The sequence below is a fragment of the Macrobrachium rosenbergii genome, chromosome 55 (genome assembly GCF_040412425.1).
Source record: "Macrobrachium rosenbergii isolate ZJJX-2024 chromosome 55, ASM4041242v1, whole genome shotgun sequence".
Lineage (NCBI taxonomy): Eukaryota > Metazoa > Arthropoda > Malacostraca > Decapoda > Palaemonidae > Macrobrachium > Macrobrachium rosenbergii.
The window spans coordinates 21,742,861-21,759,272 of record NC_089795.1 but is presented as its reverse complement, the minus strand read 5'-3'; positions in this window follow the sequence as shown (position 1 = coordinate 21,759,272).

Sequence of the window (16,412 nt, the reverse complement as noted above, 5' to 3'; positions counted from 1 at the left end):
ATTCAATGGAGATTAAATCGTGTGTACATGGGTAATATACATAAATAAAGATAAATTCCACGAAGGCAAAAGAAACACTGGAGTGCTGCAAGTAAAGGACAAGAAGTCGAAAGGCCTTGCAGTACTCCATTGTTTCTCTTTCCTTCGTGGAATTCGTCTCTATTTATACGAGTATATTCATCACGTTCCATATTTTCGTGATTCAGTTATACATGGGTAATATATATAAAATAATTTTTTTAACTGGATTTTATCTTTGGTACTAAAAAAGCAAAAACAAGACTACTTCATTTTTCCCTAATTAAGATGAGGAACCTAATTAAAAGCATCATTGAAATATTCAAGCCTTTTATTTCATTTGTTCGATTACAAAAAGAAAATATTTTTACCTCGGTAACAGGATTTTCCATTTTGAGGGAAAAATTCCCAACTGTATATCTACATATCTATTATTCCATACATTCCCATAAACTTTTTAAATTGGTTTCCGTGTATGAATGTATATGTTTCGACAGCATTGTAAAACCAGGCAAGACATACATATAATGTTGGTGAAATCATTAGCAGACATGCAGTCGCTGGTGGTTCATCCGTAACCTATACTAATCATCTTGTGAGAAAAATTAACATGGAATCGACAGAAGACAAGAAACTGGAAAATATAGTTCTGGGAAACAGCAAGTTTTATTCTCTCATCACGCTTTGGTTTCACACACGAATGATCGGAAGTTTATATGATTTGGCGTCCTTTAGCACATTCTTAGGTCTTACTAAATTCTAGACAGGAATTGAGGTTAATAGGAAGGATGGCTAGAACCAAAAATCTCTGCCATGTCATCAGTCTCGCAGCTTACCAGTTCTTTTGATATAGCGCACTCCTCTCTACTCTCGTTAATTCTTTTAATCCCAAAACAAGCGATAGCTCCTGATCAGTGGCGTAACTAAGAGGGGGGCGGGCGGTCAGCCCCGGGCGGCACTGTCGCGGGGGCGCCACTCCCGACATCTTTTGAGCAGGTCTGGTCTGGAATAATTAGAGATTTTCTAACATATTCCGTCTGATCGGAACACTGAACAGCGTTCAAGTTGCAACTAATCAAAAACTATCGAAGATCAACTGTGAGTCAGCTCAGATTGTCAAAAGCAGATTGTCAAACCTCGCGATATTGCCAATAGAGTATGAAACTACTAATCAGTTAGACTTTGACGTTGTTATTAAGCAAAGTCGCTTCTAACAAAGCTCTTAGGGTTCCGTTGTAAAACCTGCTGTGTTGTTTTTGTTTTAGCTTTATGAAATACAATAAGTGATTGAGATTTTAAGGCTTCCCGGCCACCACTAACGCTAGTTAGTAACTAGTAGTTACGCCCTGCTTCTGATGGTGGCTCTGCCTGTCTGTCTCTCTCACACACATTTATTAGCTCCTTCCTCCATTTATTGACTTATAGAGGAGGCTGTATAATCCCCAATATCTGTTACACAGCTCAAGTACAAATTTCTTTTAGAAAAAGTTCAATTTAGCAAGTGATGAAAATTTCCAATGCCACAAAGACTTCTTGTTTTAGTGGCTTAAAGATAAGCCCTGTTTTGGCTGGAGTATGAATTCACATTAGATGTCCTCGTTGTAAAAGTTAGATCTTGCCGTGCTATGGTAAGTTGCATAATAATCCCTGAATAATCTAGGCTGTGAAGCTACCTTGTACTGCGAACTTTGAGCCGAAGGGAGTGCGTTGACCCTCCTGATCACACAGGAGGTTCGAGGCTGAATTCTAGGACGAATGACTTATATGGCGTGGATGCTTCGAAGGGCGTCGTTGATTGTGATTGTGGTTACCGACGATCGACTATGGAACGTCCAGGTCACAGTTTTTGGATTTGGCATAATTTCCACTTGTGGGTCCCTCAGTTGTTGCACGGTTTTCCTTCGACAGGTGTTCTGTTATACCACAAAACAAAAGCAAAACTATTTTGAAGCAGATAAGTCCTAGAAAGTGACATTATCACACGTTAGCCCAAGACGTCTTTGATTTTTACATCCTTCATCCACTTAAATGCAATATTGATCATACTGTATTCATGGAACTTTGTTCCTATGATATTCCATCCAATATGAGGCCAGCCTATCGTTTCCGCCTTGCTTATTACTTTTTCTTCTCCCGCTTGTTTCAGGTCTGCGGCAACTAATAACATTAGGTTGCCTCTCCTGATGTTGTTTGCATCAGAAACAAAAATAACATAACGGGGAATTTAATTTCTGGGGTTTTTTTTAGAGGGGAGGGTGTGTAGGGTTGCTATCGAATCCCCTCTAGCTCTCTTGCTATTTCCAAAACTTACAGACTCACGGAAGATTGAATTACGGTTCCGATAGACTTAACAGAAAACGTGAAAGGAGGAAGAAACTGAAAACAAAATTTTATATGCAGTAATAAAGAAAATTAGCCTGATCGGAAACTTCTCCATTGGGGGCCGGGGGTGGGGGGCGAATAACAGAACTAGGCCCTTCTAGATCTCTTGCTTTTTTCCAAAGAGTTAACTTTTACCTGATTTCTAATGTCCTGTCAATCACCTGAGGATGTTACAGTTACATTAGAAGAGCAACTCTTGCCTTGATATTGGGAGAAGCATGTTCATTAATAGGTTGCTGTTTTAACAAATCAAAATAGTTAACGTCCAAAGGAGACTCAATTCTAACGGACAAAAATTTGCATCAAAATCGGGTTAAAGCTTGGTTTAAAAACAAGTTTCATGAAGAGTCATTTGAATGTTTAAAATTTGTCTTTTCTTTTTAGAATTATAAAGTTACTGGGGCTTTTCACATTAATAAGATGTGAAGTAAGGTAATTCCGTCTTAAATCATATTTCTTTACATAATAGAATCAGTTGATCACTTTTTAATTAACAATACAACGAAAAAGATTCAGAGAAAGAAGTGCCATATCTGATGGATGTCAATTTGGTATGGGAAAGATGGAATCGTTATAATTTCGGTCATTGCTAATAATAATGGATACTACCGGAAGAGGGGTGACTATAGCGTATAAAGATAAACAAAAAATACTAATATCGTGAGCCTTTGCTTCTAAGAGAAAAGCACACTATATTTCGCTCTTGATTCACTTCATGTTACTAGAATCTCAGTATTTGGAAATTGCCGATGTTAACTGACAGGCGTTAATCATAAGCAAGTATAATATGCGCCGAAGTTTCTTCGGCGCAATTGAGTTTCCTGTAAAGCGTATAATTCTGTATGGAACTCAGCCACAGCGCATGAAAATATCAGCCACAGCCCGGTGGTGGCCTTCGTTGTTGGTACTTATAACGCTGCCAGACTTACGATAAGGGCTAATTTTAATCTTCAATAAAATAAAAACTTCTGAGGCTAGAGGGCTGCAACATGCTATGTTTGATGGCTAGAGTGTGGATGATTAACATACCAATTTGCAGCCCTCTAGCCTCTTTAGTTTCTAAGAGATGAGGGTGGACAGAAAAAGTGCGGACGGACAGACAAATAGCCATCTCAACAGTTTCCTTTTACAGAAAACTAAAAAAAGGATTGGCGATGATTGCTATACTTACTAGATATTATTGTATTCTAAATTGCCCAGATTAGCCTCCAATCTTCCCTTACCCTCTCACTCCGCCTCTCTGAACAAACGGTGACGTGATTGAATTCCGGACGAAGATGGGGTTATGCAGGGAAGTTCCTTTGAACCCTTCATGCCCCGAAGAGGAGATTGAGATTGAGGGATGCGATCATATCGTTGTTAAAAATGGGTATGGTTGTACAAGATAATCTTTCCCCTTGTGTACGAAAGACCTCTGTTATTGGCCAAAGACGTCATCAGTATGTGGATTCGGACGCCACAGTTACGTTTTGAAAACCAGTCTTCCTTTCGAGTTTGGTCGTTCAACAAGCGTAATGAACTTCTAAGGAAATGTAAAAATAAAAAAAATATTAAACTTTAAGAGCCACTAAAGTTCTGGAAAGAAAATACTTTGATACCAAAGAAAATTGAAACCTGGTTATGTTTCAACAGCGATTTGTTACTTCAGTGACGCAACGAGAAACTAAGATGATTTGAATAAAGTAACACTTCTCGGAAGAAGGAACGTGATTAAGGGAACTCGGAAGAGGGAGTAAATGAAATGCGAACGGGAATAAAAACTGCGTTTATCCCGAGACAATAAGAAGGCAGTTCAGCGAATGAACAGTGCGTCAAGACAAAGGGGAAACTGTCCAGTGTGAGGGGAAATCAAGATGTAGTGCAAATGAGTCGCTTGGAGTTGGGGAAAGGGAGAAGTCGTATTATGGAAGAGAAGGGAAGGGACAGATGGATGAACCGGGCAAAAAAAGAATCAAATAAATACGAGGTCAAGGACCGTCGAGAACTTTTGAACAGATGGAAGAACGGGCTTGTAAAGCAATTGAAAGTTCATTTTTTTAGAGGAAAAGCTTCGATAATGGCCTGCTAATTAATCATGAACATTCATCATATTTTCCTTTGATTCAGACGATTTATGTCTATGCAACTGATCTCAAAAGCTGATCACACCCGATTTGGACAACTTATCATCTATTCATCTAATCTAGGGAATTCAATATATAGTGAGCAGCATGGCATATATCATCTGAATAACTGGTTACAGAATCGGTCACCCACACACCTGACTTAGATATATTATCTTATATATATGGGATGAAGCTGATATACAAAATACTCTTCAAGTAAGAAATATATCATCTAAATTCTTGATTAAAGCTATTTATTATCTACATATCTCTGAATGTGGCTCTTTATGTTGACATCAATAATAATTTCGAAGGTATATGTCATAGAAAGCATACAGTTGATTTAACCAGCTTTTATACTTGCCGTTTCATGACTTTTGAAGCTATGAGGAAAAAATGCATGAACTGTGGTCCTGGTATTGGCAAATAATCCTTTTCCTCCAAAGAGTGCCGACGGAACAAGCCGGAATTCGTATTTATTTATCAAAATCAGAGAGAGAGAGAGAGAGAGAGAGAGAGAGAGAGAGAGAGAGAGAGAGAGAGAGAGAGAGAGAGAGATGGTGGGGGTTGGGAAAAAACACTGTATGATGAAAGTTACAGCGAATAATGGATTACCGTCGGTGTTTTCCGGTACAAAATATGATAACTTGCTGCCATGAAAAGATCGAGCTGCTGGTTTTAATTTGTTTCTCCATGAAGAATTTATGTTCAGGAAATAAACATAATAAAAAAAGACACATAGCTTCTATGTAATGCTTTTGTTTAGAATTCATGGCGAACACTGGCCAAAAAAATGTTCTGTTTGAACAATTATTTCAGGGGAAAGAATAATAAAATAAACAAGAAATTCATCAAGTATGGGTGTTATGCCTCAGTCACACATTTGCGATTCAAGGACGCCCATGTCGTAACTGCCGAAATTTTGCTAATTATGACGTGATTATGATGTAATTACGACCAAATCGCCATGAATCGTTACCGCGGACCAAGTTTGGCGACATGCACCAAATGATGGCGGATGTTTTCAACTTTTAAAACATACACGGTCCGACTGCTTCAACTGTCAGTTGTCGTTATGTTATTGCGCAATACGCAACACTGATGCAATGGCGTCGCCATTTGTCGTAATTAGATTGCACAAATCGTAACTCACAATTTGGACATGCTCCATCCATTACGTGGTGCGCCATGAATCGCCATGGTTTCGTGGCATAGGTTGCGATTTGGCAACAGTGCCTCGCAAAAGTCGCCAAGCATGAAAGGCAGCAGCCCAACACGAGGGAGTGGTAATGTGGTTGGAACTGGTAGATTTTACTCTGTCTGCGACTGGAATGAGAATGATCGGTGACAAATTCTCCTGGAATTTATATGATGGAATCCATGTACACGACAGTTATGATGCCGTAGAGCTGGTCTCTATGTGACGCAACTACATTGCAATTAAATGACCATAATTCGCCATGCGTTTACGCACTACGCCATTCTGTCGCAACCACAAAAACAGGGCGTGGTCTAATCATTGGCATAATACGTTATGATTATGGATATACGTAGGTTCATCTCAGACTGACATTGCGCTATGGTTGATGGCGTATTGTGCCATGGTGTCGTAATCAGCTGACAATTTTTTTTTCTGGTGACCCCAGGCCTGTGAATGATGGCGATGATCGCCAAAACCAGCCATTACGATATGCGCGTCCTTTAATTGCAAATATGTGATAATTACGACATGCGCGTCCATGAATCGCAAATATGTGATGAAGGCATTAATTTTTAAGGGAAAAATAAGGATTTGGCCTCTTAAATATTAATATTTTGTTTTAGTGCAAAAAAAAAAAAGCCAAGTATATATAGGCAGTGGCTTTATTCACTCTTGATGGCTAACCGGATAAAGTTACCGTCACAATATTCCCCCACAAGAAAAGGTATAAGTCGGAATCAGGTCACAGTAGGAACGCGTATCATTACATAATATCCATTCTGTGTGCGTTATTTATTAGGTAAAAGTGAATTTAAAAGTGATGGGTTATTTGCATATATACTGTATATATATATATATATATATATATATATATATATATATATATATATATATATATATATATATATATATATATATATATATATATATATATATATATTGATTACACGGGAATTAGTTTAGAACAGGTAGCATACTCAAACCCAGAGCACTCCAACATCAGGAACCATTCAAAACAATGTTACATTGAGAACAAAGATTTTAGCGTCATCGGTCATACTGCCAACCCTCAAGACTTAACAATCTTAGAGTCGTTATTTATCAAACAACTTGTACCCATCATTAAAATACTCACACATCCGCTGGTCAACTGTATTTAGCTTAACTCCAGTATTTAGTTTCCATACTGTTTCCTCTAGGTTGGTTGTGTTTATTCTTATTCATTTCATTTTACTGTATTTTATTCTAAGACTGTGCCTGCTGTTTTATGTTTTTATCTTTTCTTGTATATAATTCAGTACAAAAATTACGTTGGTTTTAAAATAAATAGCCTAGTGATATTTCGTCGTCTTCCTCTGGATATATATGTATATATATATATATATATATATATATATATATATATATATATATATATATATATATATATATACCTATAACTCTTATATGTACACACTGTCATCAGTATATATATATTATATATATATATATATATATATATATATATATGTATATGTATATATATATATACTTATATATCATTGTCTGTCATATCCTTCTTCTCACTTTCTCATAAGTTCATGGCATGGCTCTCATCCTTACGTTCTTTTGAAACTCCTGAACCGATCCATATTGAGGTCAGATAATTTATCTTTATCACGTACACAATTGTTCTGTGCATTAATACAGTTACTAACAGGACATCAGTGAACTGGATGGTATCTAGCGAAGTTATTTATTCAAAAAAAAATTACAAGCTTTCCAGGACTAACAATCCTCATTATCAAGTATCCGTAGAATGACCGGACACATAGTGCAGCTGTATTTATATCTGTGTAGGGGAGTGGATTAAGTCCTGTCTTTGAAGTATTAACCCTCTTCTCTGTGTGGCGCTGCCAGACGTATTGATTATGGCCAACAACCTCCAAATAAAATCAAAACTCGTGAGGCTAGAGGGCTACAATTTGGTATGTTTGATGATTGGAGGGTTAATGATTAACATAACAGTTTCGAGCTCTGTAGTCTTACAGTAGTAGTTTTTAACATCTGAGGGCGGACAGAAAAAGTGCGGATTGTCAGGCAAATAGCCATCTGAATAGTTTTCTTTTACAGAAAACTAAAAAAAGGAATTGTGATGATTACTATACTTACTAGATGTTATTGTATTCTAAAATTGCCTAGCCAGCCCCCGTGTCTTTACTGTCCAGCCTTACCTCTCACCTGTCCTCTTTTGAACAAACAGTGACGTGATTGAATTCGGACGAAGATGGGGTTATGCAGGGATGTTCTTTGAACTCATGCCCTGAAGAGGAGATTGAGATTGAGGATGCGATCTCATATCGTGGTTAAAAATGAGTATGGTTGTACAAGATAATCTTTCCCCTTGTATATGAAAGACCTCTGTTATTGGCCATAGACGTCATCAGTATGTGGATTCGGAACCCACAGTCACAACTTATGAAAACCAGCCTTCCTCTAGAGTTTGGTCGTTCAACAAGCGTAGTGAACTTCTAAGAAAATGTAAAAATAAAAAAAAAAAATATTAAATGGGAAAATGCTATATTTAAAGAGCCATTAAATATTCTGGAAAGAAAATACTTTGATATCAAATAAAATTCAAAACCGGTTATGTTTCAACAGCGATTTGTTACGTCAAGGATGCAACAAGGAACTAAAGATGATTTGAATAGAGTAACACTTCTCGGAAGAAGGAACGTGATTACGGGAACGCGGAAGAGGGAGAAAATGAAATGCGAACGGGAAATAAAACTGCACGTTTATCCTGAGACAACAGAAAGCAGTTCAGCGAATGAACAATGTGTCGAGACAAAGGGGAAAGCAATTGCCAGTGTGAGGGAATCAAGATGTAGTGCAAAATGAGTCGCTTGGAGTTGGGGAAAGGGAGAATGTATTATGGAAGAGAGAAGGAAGGGACAGATGGATGGAACCGGGCAAAAAAAGAATCAAATAAAAACGGGTCGAGGACCGTCGAGAACTTTTGAACAGATGGAAGAACGGGCCTTGTAAAACAATTGAAAGTTCATTTTTTAAGAGGAAAAGCTTTGATAATGGCCTGCTAATTAATCATGAACATTCATCATATTTTCCTTTGATTCAGACGATTTATATCTACGCAACTGATCGCTAAAGCTGATCTCCACCCCCAGTTTGGACAATATATCATCTATTCATCTTCTGATCTAGGGAACTCAGTATATGGTCAATGAGCTGCATGACATTTATCATCTGAATAACTTATTACAGAATCGGTCACCCACACACCTTACTTAGGTAATTAATCTTACATATGGGATGTAGATAATTTACAAAGTACTCTTTGAGCAAGAAATTTATCATCTTATTGCCTGATTAAAGCGATTTATTATCTACATATCTCTGAATGGAGCTCTCTATAAGGAAATCGATAATCGAAGCTATATTTCATAGAAAACATACAGTTTATTTAACCAGCCTTTATACTTACCGTTGCTTTACTTTTCAGCCAAGTCTCTACAAAGTTTACTCCTTTTCTCTGCTCATGAAGGTTATCTTATTAAATATCTTATTCTGAAAAATCAGATTTTATGAAATTAAAGGAGTCAAGCCAGGCTTGGGGCACTTTCGGCCAGTAAATGCTCATGACATTGAAGAGGGAGGGAGCTGGAGTGGTTGAACAGCATGGTAAAGCGATCTAAAAAATAAAGTGCAAGTTATAAGGAGGTAATAGTATAATGTGATTCCTGAAGCTCTGATGAGGATGGTAATCGTAAAGACCGTGAAAAAAAAAAAGCGTGAACTGTGGTGCTGGTATTGGCAAATCCTCCTTTTCCTCCAAAAGTGCTGGAACAAACGGAATTCGTATTTATTTGTAAAGCAAAGAAGAAGATGGATAGGTATGGGTTGGGAAGAACGCATGTAATTAAGTTACAGCGAATACTGGATTACTGTCGGTGTTTCCCGGTACAAAATATGATTATAACTTGCTGTCATGAAAAGATCGGGCTGCTGGAATTGCTTTGTTTCCCTATGAAGAATTTATGTTCAGGAAATAGACATAATAAAAAAAAAAGACACATATACCATCTATATAATGCTGCTGTGTAGAAGTTATGGCGAAAACTGGCAAAATAAAATTTTCTGTATGAACAATTATTTCAGGAAAGAAAATAATAAAGGCAAAATTCATCAAGTATGGGCGTTAATGTTTAAGGGGAAAAAAATAAGAATCAGGCCTCTTAAGTATTAATGTTTTGTTTTATTGCCAAAAAAACAAAAGCCAAGTATATATATAGGCAGTGGTTATATTCACCTTTGATGACTGACTGGATGAAGTTACTGCCACCCTATTTCTATATAAGAAAAGGTATAACTCTGAATCAGGTCACAGTAGGAACACTTATCATTACATAATATCCGTTGGATGTACGTTATTTATTTGGTAAAAAGTGAATTTAGAATTGATGGGCTATGCGTGGTATATATATATTTATTTATATATATATATAATCATGAAACTACAAATGTCTTAAATATATATATATATATATATATATATATATATATATATATATATATATATATATATATATATATATATATATATATATACATACAAACATATACAGACAAACATACTTCATTTATACACAGTACATGTATACTGTGTGTGTATGTGTATATATATATATATATATATATATATATATATATATATATATACTGTATATATATATATATATATATATATATATATATATATATATATATATATAGATATAGTAGAGAGAGAGAGAGAGAGAGAGAGAGTGTGTGTGTATTCATACTGACTTACTTACTTTATGCATTGCCCCAGGATCAAATCAGGGGATCTGGCTGAAGTCCAGGGGAATTACGATTACACCTTGCTTAGCAGACTGCAATTTCTGGGTCAGTGAGTAACCTAATAAGAAAACAGTTGGGCTGAAAGCCGCATTTCAACAAGGAATTGTTGCAGATAAACACTTAGGGTCACTTTAAATGTAATATAATTACAATTAATCATACAGATCAGAAGGCTGGGGAACGATAGGCAGGGAAGTAACATTCTGCTTAGTGATTAAATTATTCAGCAATTGATCAAGTTTTGAAGAATAAATGGAGGATCCTCTTGGAATGGGCCCCGACGATGTGAGGGCAGTGAGGATGTCACTGCAAGAAGCACAAGACAGGCAGTTTTTTCCACAGCTCACGACACAGTCTGCAATTTGTAAAATGCAAGCGGTTATGTACGGAAATTATAACAATGTCGGCGAATTGAGGGTTTGTACATATGGTGCTAAGATAACTCGATTCTGGTGCGAGCTGCATACATTAACACTTCACACTGGGGCTAACTGAGCCAGGACTTTGTGAGAAAACGCACTTCAGAAAAGGAAATGCATTTTAATCAAAAGGGTTTAAGTTGTGTGACTGGTTAGAAAAAAACCTCGAATCAGGACGTTACCTTATAACGTAATGGCGGTAACCTTGTCAAAAGAATGCGCCAGGGATGAGTTTAATGGCTCACACTTGAAAGTACTGGGAGTGGCCATTAAGGACCATGTGGGTTGGCTCAAGAATGGAACTTGCAAGGCGACATCCGTTAGTTCTGACACCAGGTAGGGTTCTGAGAGAGTTGCTCTGGCATCTGGTGTATTTAAGCCCTCAGGGGTTAAGATTTGGTGGTACCTAGGGTGTGCTGAGATCGCAGCTGAGTCACGATCTCCATTTTCTGTCAAGCCCTTCCAAATTCTGGTGACTTCTGGCAACCCATATTCACCAGTTTTTATGGGGGGGACTCTACTTTCCTGGCGGTTTTCAGCAAGCTTCGTCTCCATTCGCCTTTTATCTGAAAGGATGCATTTCAGGCAGTCACCAGTTCTTAGAAAAGGTCAAAAGATGTGCCAAAAAGGGGAGCATGGAGTGAAAGTTAGGTAGGAGCTGTTTCTCACACCCTTCCTCAGTTAGTTATCAGTATAAAAAATACTTCATTTAATTTTTAAATTAGTTGGGGAGTTGGGTTTGCTTATAAAGTGGTTACATACTTTACAGTATATATATATATATATATATATATATATATATATATATATATATATATATATATATATATATATATATATATATATATCGTCAACGGTCATCGGTCATCGAAAGTTTCCAAAGACGTTCATACATAAGGTGGTCTGCCAGGGCTCAAGTTTACCTTTCGTGGGTCGCAGTCACTGACTTAAAGTTAGCCGATGATCCTTTTAAATCCAAGGTTAGAAGGCTACTAGCCTGTACCCCTCAAATTCAGATTATTCGGTATCTTTATTCAGTTGTTTCATTGGTGTTCATACAGTGATATCAGAAAAAATGAGGATTATCTGGAAAGTTTTTGGCCCCTGTAATAGGAGTCTAACACCAAAGGCTTAAACATATTTCACACTTCCAAGAAATGAAAACACAATAGAACTTTGGATACAAGTATCGTCACGCTAACAAATTTAATCCTGTTGATGCTCTTATCTGCCTGTACACTGATAACATGAAATTTCTTGTTGAAGAATAATGCAGTGTTTTCACTTGCGAAAGATGATTCGCGTTATGTCAAGCCTGTATGTAAACGAAACAAAAATGGAAATGGACTTACATACACCGGTCAAGGAAAACTGTAAAAAGCAAAAACCGTCTATGAATGTCAAGAGGGAATTGTTATTCCATGTCAGTCACTCCAAGGACTCTTTTTCAAATATTTAAAAAAAAATCCCATGATATAAGTTATATAATAACCGATAAACCGATTAAGGATTCTTTGGAACATTTTTGTGACTGCTGTAAATTGTAAATTCAGGTTAGAAAATATAAAGCTTCATTTTACCGGAGGAAAGTTGCACTAATTAGAGGAGTTTAATTCCAGCAAAAATTTAAAAGTGAGTGCTCGTCAAATGACTGAGTTTCCCAACAGATTGCATGATGAGTGTGAACTGAATCAGGAAATTCACGTAACAAGTTATATTGAAAGACATGAATTCTGATTTTGGAAAAGAAAGTGACAACCTGGATAAAAGAAACAAAAGTGAAACTATGAAGCAAAGAAAAACGCAGCAGACAAGTACCATTATAGAAGAAAAGTCTTGAAGGTAAACAGGGAATATATAGTAAAGAAATTTCTGGTAGTTAAGCGCAATTAGGATAAAATGCAAATGAATATGTTACTGATACCAAAACAGTTGTAGAAATGGCCAGGGTATTAAATTAAACATGACCTCAAAATTATTTTTCTTCCAATTAAACAGCCGTGAGATGAGTTTTCAAAGCTTTTCATGGAGCAATTTTGAGAGAAGGAAAATGGTGCATTTTCTTTCCCTCAAAATTGCTACATGCTTTTTATAGTTATCCATAACCGGTAGATGTGCGTTTATTTCCTTTTTTTCGTTTGCATGCATGCTTGACATAACATGAATAATTTTTCGCAAGTGAAAAGCACTGCATTGTTATTCAACAAGAAATTTTATGTTATCAATGTACAAGCAGATAAGAACATTAGCAGGATTAAGTTTGTTGGCGTGGCGATAGGCTTGTATCCAAAGTGTTGTTGTGATTTTATCTCTTGGAAATGTGAAATATGTTAGAGCCTTTGGTGTTAGACTTCTATTAAAAGGTCCAAAAACCTTACCAGTTATGAAATCTGACAAAAAAAAAAAATAAATAAATAAACTGTAGTTCAGACGTACCTATTGAATTGATAGTTTTTTTTTTTTTTTGCGAAAATATCCGTATTTTTCATTATAGTCCAGTTGGGGGTTATTGCTGTCAGTGTATGTCACGTGGTGTACCGCAGGCACTACTAAAGGGTGTTTGCAACTTCCCTTCGGGCCCTAGCTGCACCACCCACTGTTTTAGCATTTTACTTTACCTCCGTCTCCACTTCTGTTTTTCCAGTGTTGCTCTCCATCCTCTCTAACTGTAATGCATCACTGTATTGTGATCAGAAATAATGAGTAAAAAGCCACAGTAATGTAAATGAGAAAATGTATTTTTCCAAAAATACAAAGAGGATAAAACAGGGGAGCTTTCGACCGTTGTGCATACGGTCGAAAGCTCCCCTTTTTTAACCTTTTTGTATTTTGGAAAAATACAGTCTCTCATTTACATTATTGTGGCTTTTGGCTCATCCTCTCTAACTACTACTTCTTTGTGCGCAACAGTAAGTTTTCCGTATTATCCAACCGCTCCAACTCCGTCTTTTCACTGTCTTGTGCGTTAAGTGGCTGAAAGTGCGCCAGGGCTTGGCTTTGCTGCCTAAATTTCATAAAACCAAATTTTTCAGAACGAGAAATTTGAATAAGATATTCCTTCATAAACAGAGAAAAAGAGTAAAATTTTATAGAGACTTGTCTAAAAAGTGTTTTAATATGAATACTTAAATGACAAGTATAACGACTGCGTAAATAAATTATATGCTTTCATTGAAATATAGCATCGAAATTGATGTCCTGAGAGAGAGCTACATTCAGAGATATGTAGATAACATATCGTTTCAATCAGGCATTTAGATGACAAATTTGGTGCTTAAAGATTACTTTGTAAATAATGTACATCTCATGTATTCAAGATAAATTGTCTGAGTAAGATGCGTTAGTTGGTTCTGTAATCAGTTATTCAGATGATAAATCATGCTGCGCATTGACTATATATTGAAATCTAGATCAGATGTATAGATGATTTGTTGGCCAGACTAGGTGTTAGCTCAGCTTTTGCGATCAGTTGCGTAGATATAAATCGTCTGGATCAGTGGGACAGATGATGAATGTTCAAGATTAATGCAGAGACCATTACCAAAGCTTTCCCTCTACAAAAATAAACTCCTAATGGTTTTACAATCCCCTTTCTTTCATCAATTCGAAAGTACTCGACGGCTCTCGACCTCGTTTTTTTTCCCCCTTTCCCTTCTCTTCCATAATGCGACTTCTCCCTTTCCCCAACTCCAAGCGACTCATTTGCGCTACATCTTGATTTCCCCTCACACTGGGCACTGTTTCCCCTTTGTCTCGACACATTGTTCATTCTCTGAACTGCCTTCTTATTGTCTCGGGATAAACGCAGTTTTTATTCCCGTTCGCATTTCATTTTCTCCCTCTTCCGCTTTCCCTTAATCACGTTCCTTCTCCGAGAAGTGTTACTTTATTCAAATCACCTTATTTTCTCGTTGCGTCCAGTTCTTATTTGGAGGTGGTGGGTAGAGCTCTTGGCTAGCTTGCTGTTGGCCCAGCGTTCGACTCACCGACCGGCCAGTGAAGAATTAGAGAATTTATTTCCGGTGATAGAAAATTCATAATGCTCGTTCGGATTCCACAATAAGCTGTAGGTTGGAGGTAACCAGTTGGTTCTTAGCCACGTAAAATAAATCTAATCCTTGGGGCCAGCCCTAGGAGAGCTGTTAATCAGCTCAGTGGTCTGGTGAAACTAAGATATACTTACTTTCTCGTTGCGTCCTTGATATAACAAATCGCTGTTGTAACATAACCGGTTTCTAATTTCCTTTGGTATCAAATTCCTTTCTTTCTAGAACTTTTAGTAGCTCTTTCAAATATAGTATTTTCTCATCTAATCCTTTTTTTTTTTTTGTGGGGGCGGGGGTAACGTTTACTTTTCTTACGAGTTCATTACTCTTGTTTATCGACCAAACTCGAAAGTAAGACTGGTTTTATGAATTATATCTACAGTCTGATGCCGTTTGTGACCAGTAACAGAGGTCCTCTATACCCAAGGAGAAAGAGTGCCTGGTATAAACATGCCCATTTTTAAATATGATATGATATGATTGCATCTCTAAGTCTCAGTTTCCTCTTAGAGGCATGAAGGTTTTAATGGAACATCCCCACATAACCCCATCCTCGTCCGGAATGCAGTCCCGCTACCGTTTGTTCAAAGAGAGACAGAGTAAGAGAGTGGGACTGGAAGGTAAGGGAAGATTTGATGGCAATTTGGATAATTTATTGTACGATAGTCTCTAAGAAGTAGAGCAATCATCACCATTCTGGTTTTTTTTAGTATAGATCGCTGACATTTATCATTAGCAGTTGCCAAGTACTGAGATACAAGTAACAAAAAATGTAACAAGGACGAAATATAGGCTACCTTCTTCTTCGAAACAAAGACCTTCTCTGACAAAAGAATATTTTTTGGCATTTTTTAATACGCTACAGTCACTCCTCTTCCGGTAGTATCCATTGTTATTTATAATAATTGAATTATAGCAAATTATATTTCCAATTCCAAGTTGAACATCTTAAATATACATGTGGCATATCTTTCTCTGAACTTTTTCGTTATTATGTTCTTTAAGTAATGAGAACTTGATTGTAACACGCAGTGAAATGTGATCTAAGACTGTATTACGATTTTTATATGCCATTAATGCAAAAAGCCAATATAGCTAAATAATTCTTAAAAAGAAACTAATAACTTCAAAGAATTTACTGTACTCTTCGTCAAACAAAAGCATTGTAGTCGCACATAAAGCTTTAACCCGATTTGATATTTCATTTATAACCGCATGCAACTTTTTGTAATTTTAGAATCTATCTGTCTGATCTATTTCTGATATATTTAAACAGCAATATCTCAATGAACATCCTTCTTCTAATCAGCAATATCTCAATGAACATCCTTCTTCTAATAGCTGGGCAAGAGTTGTCGTA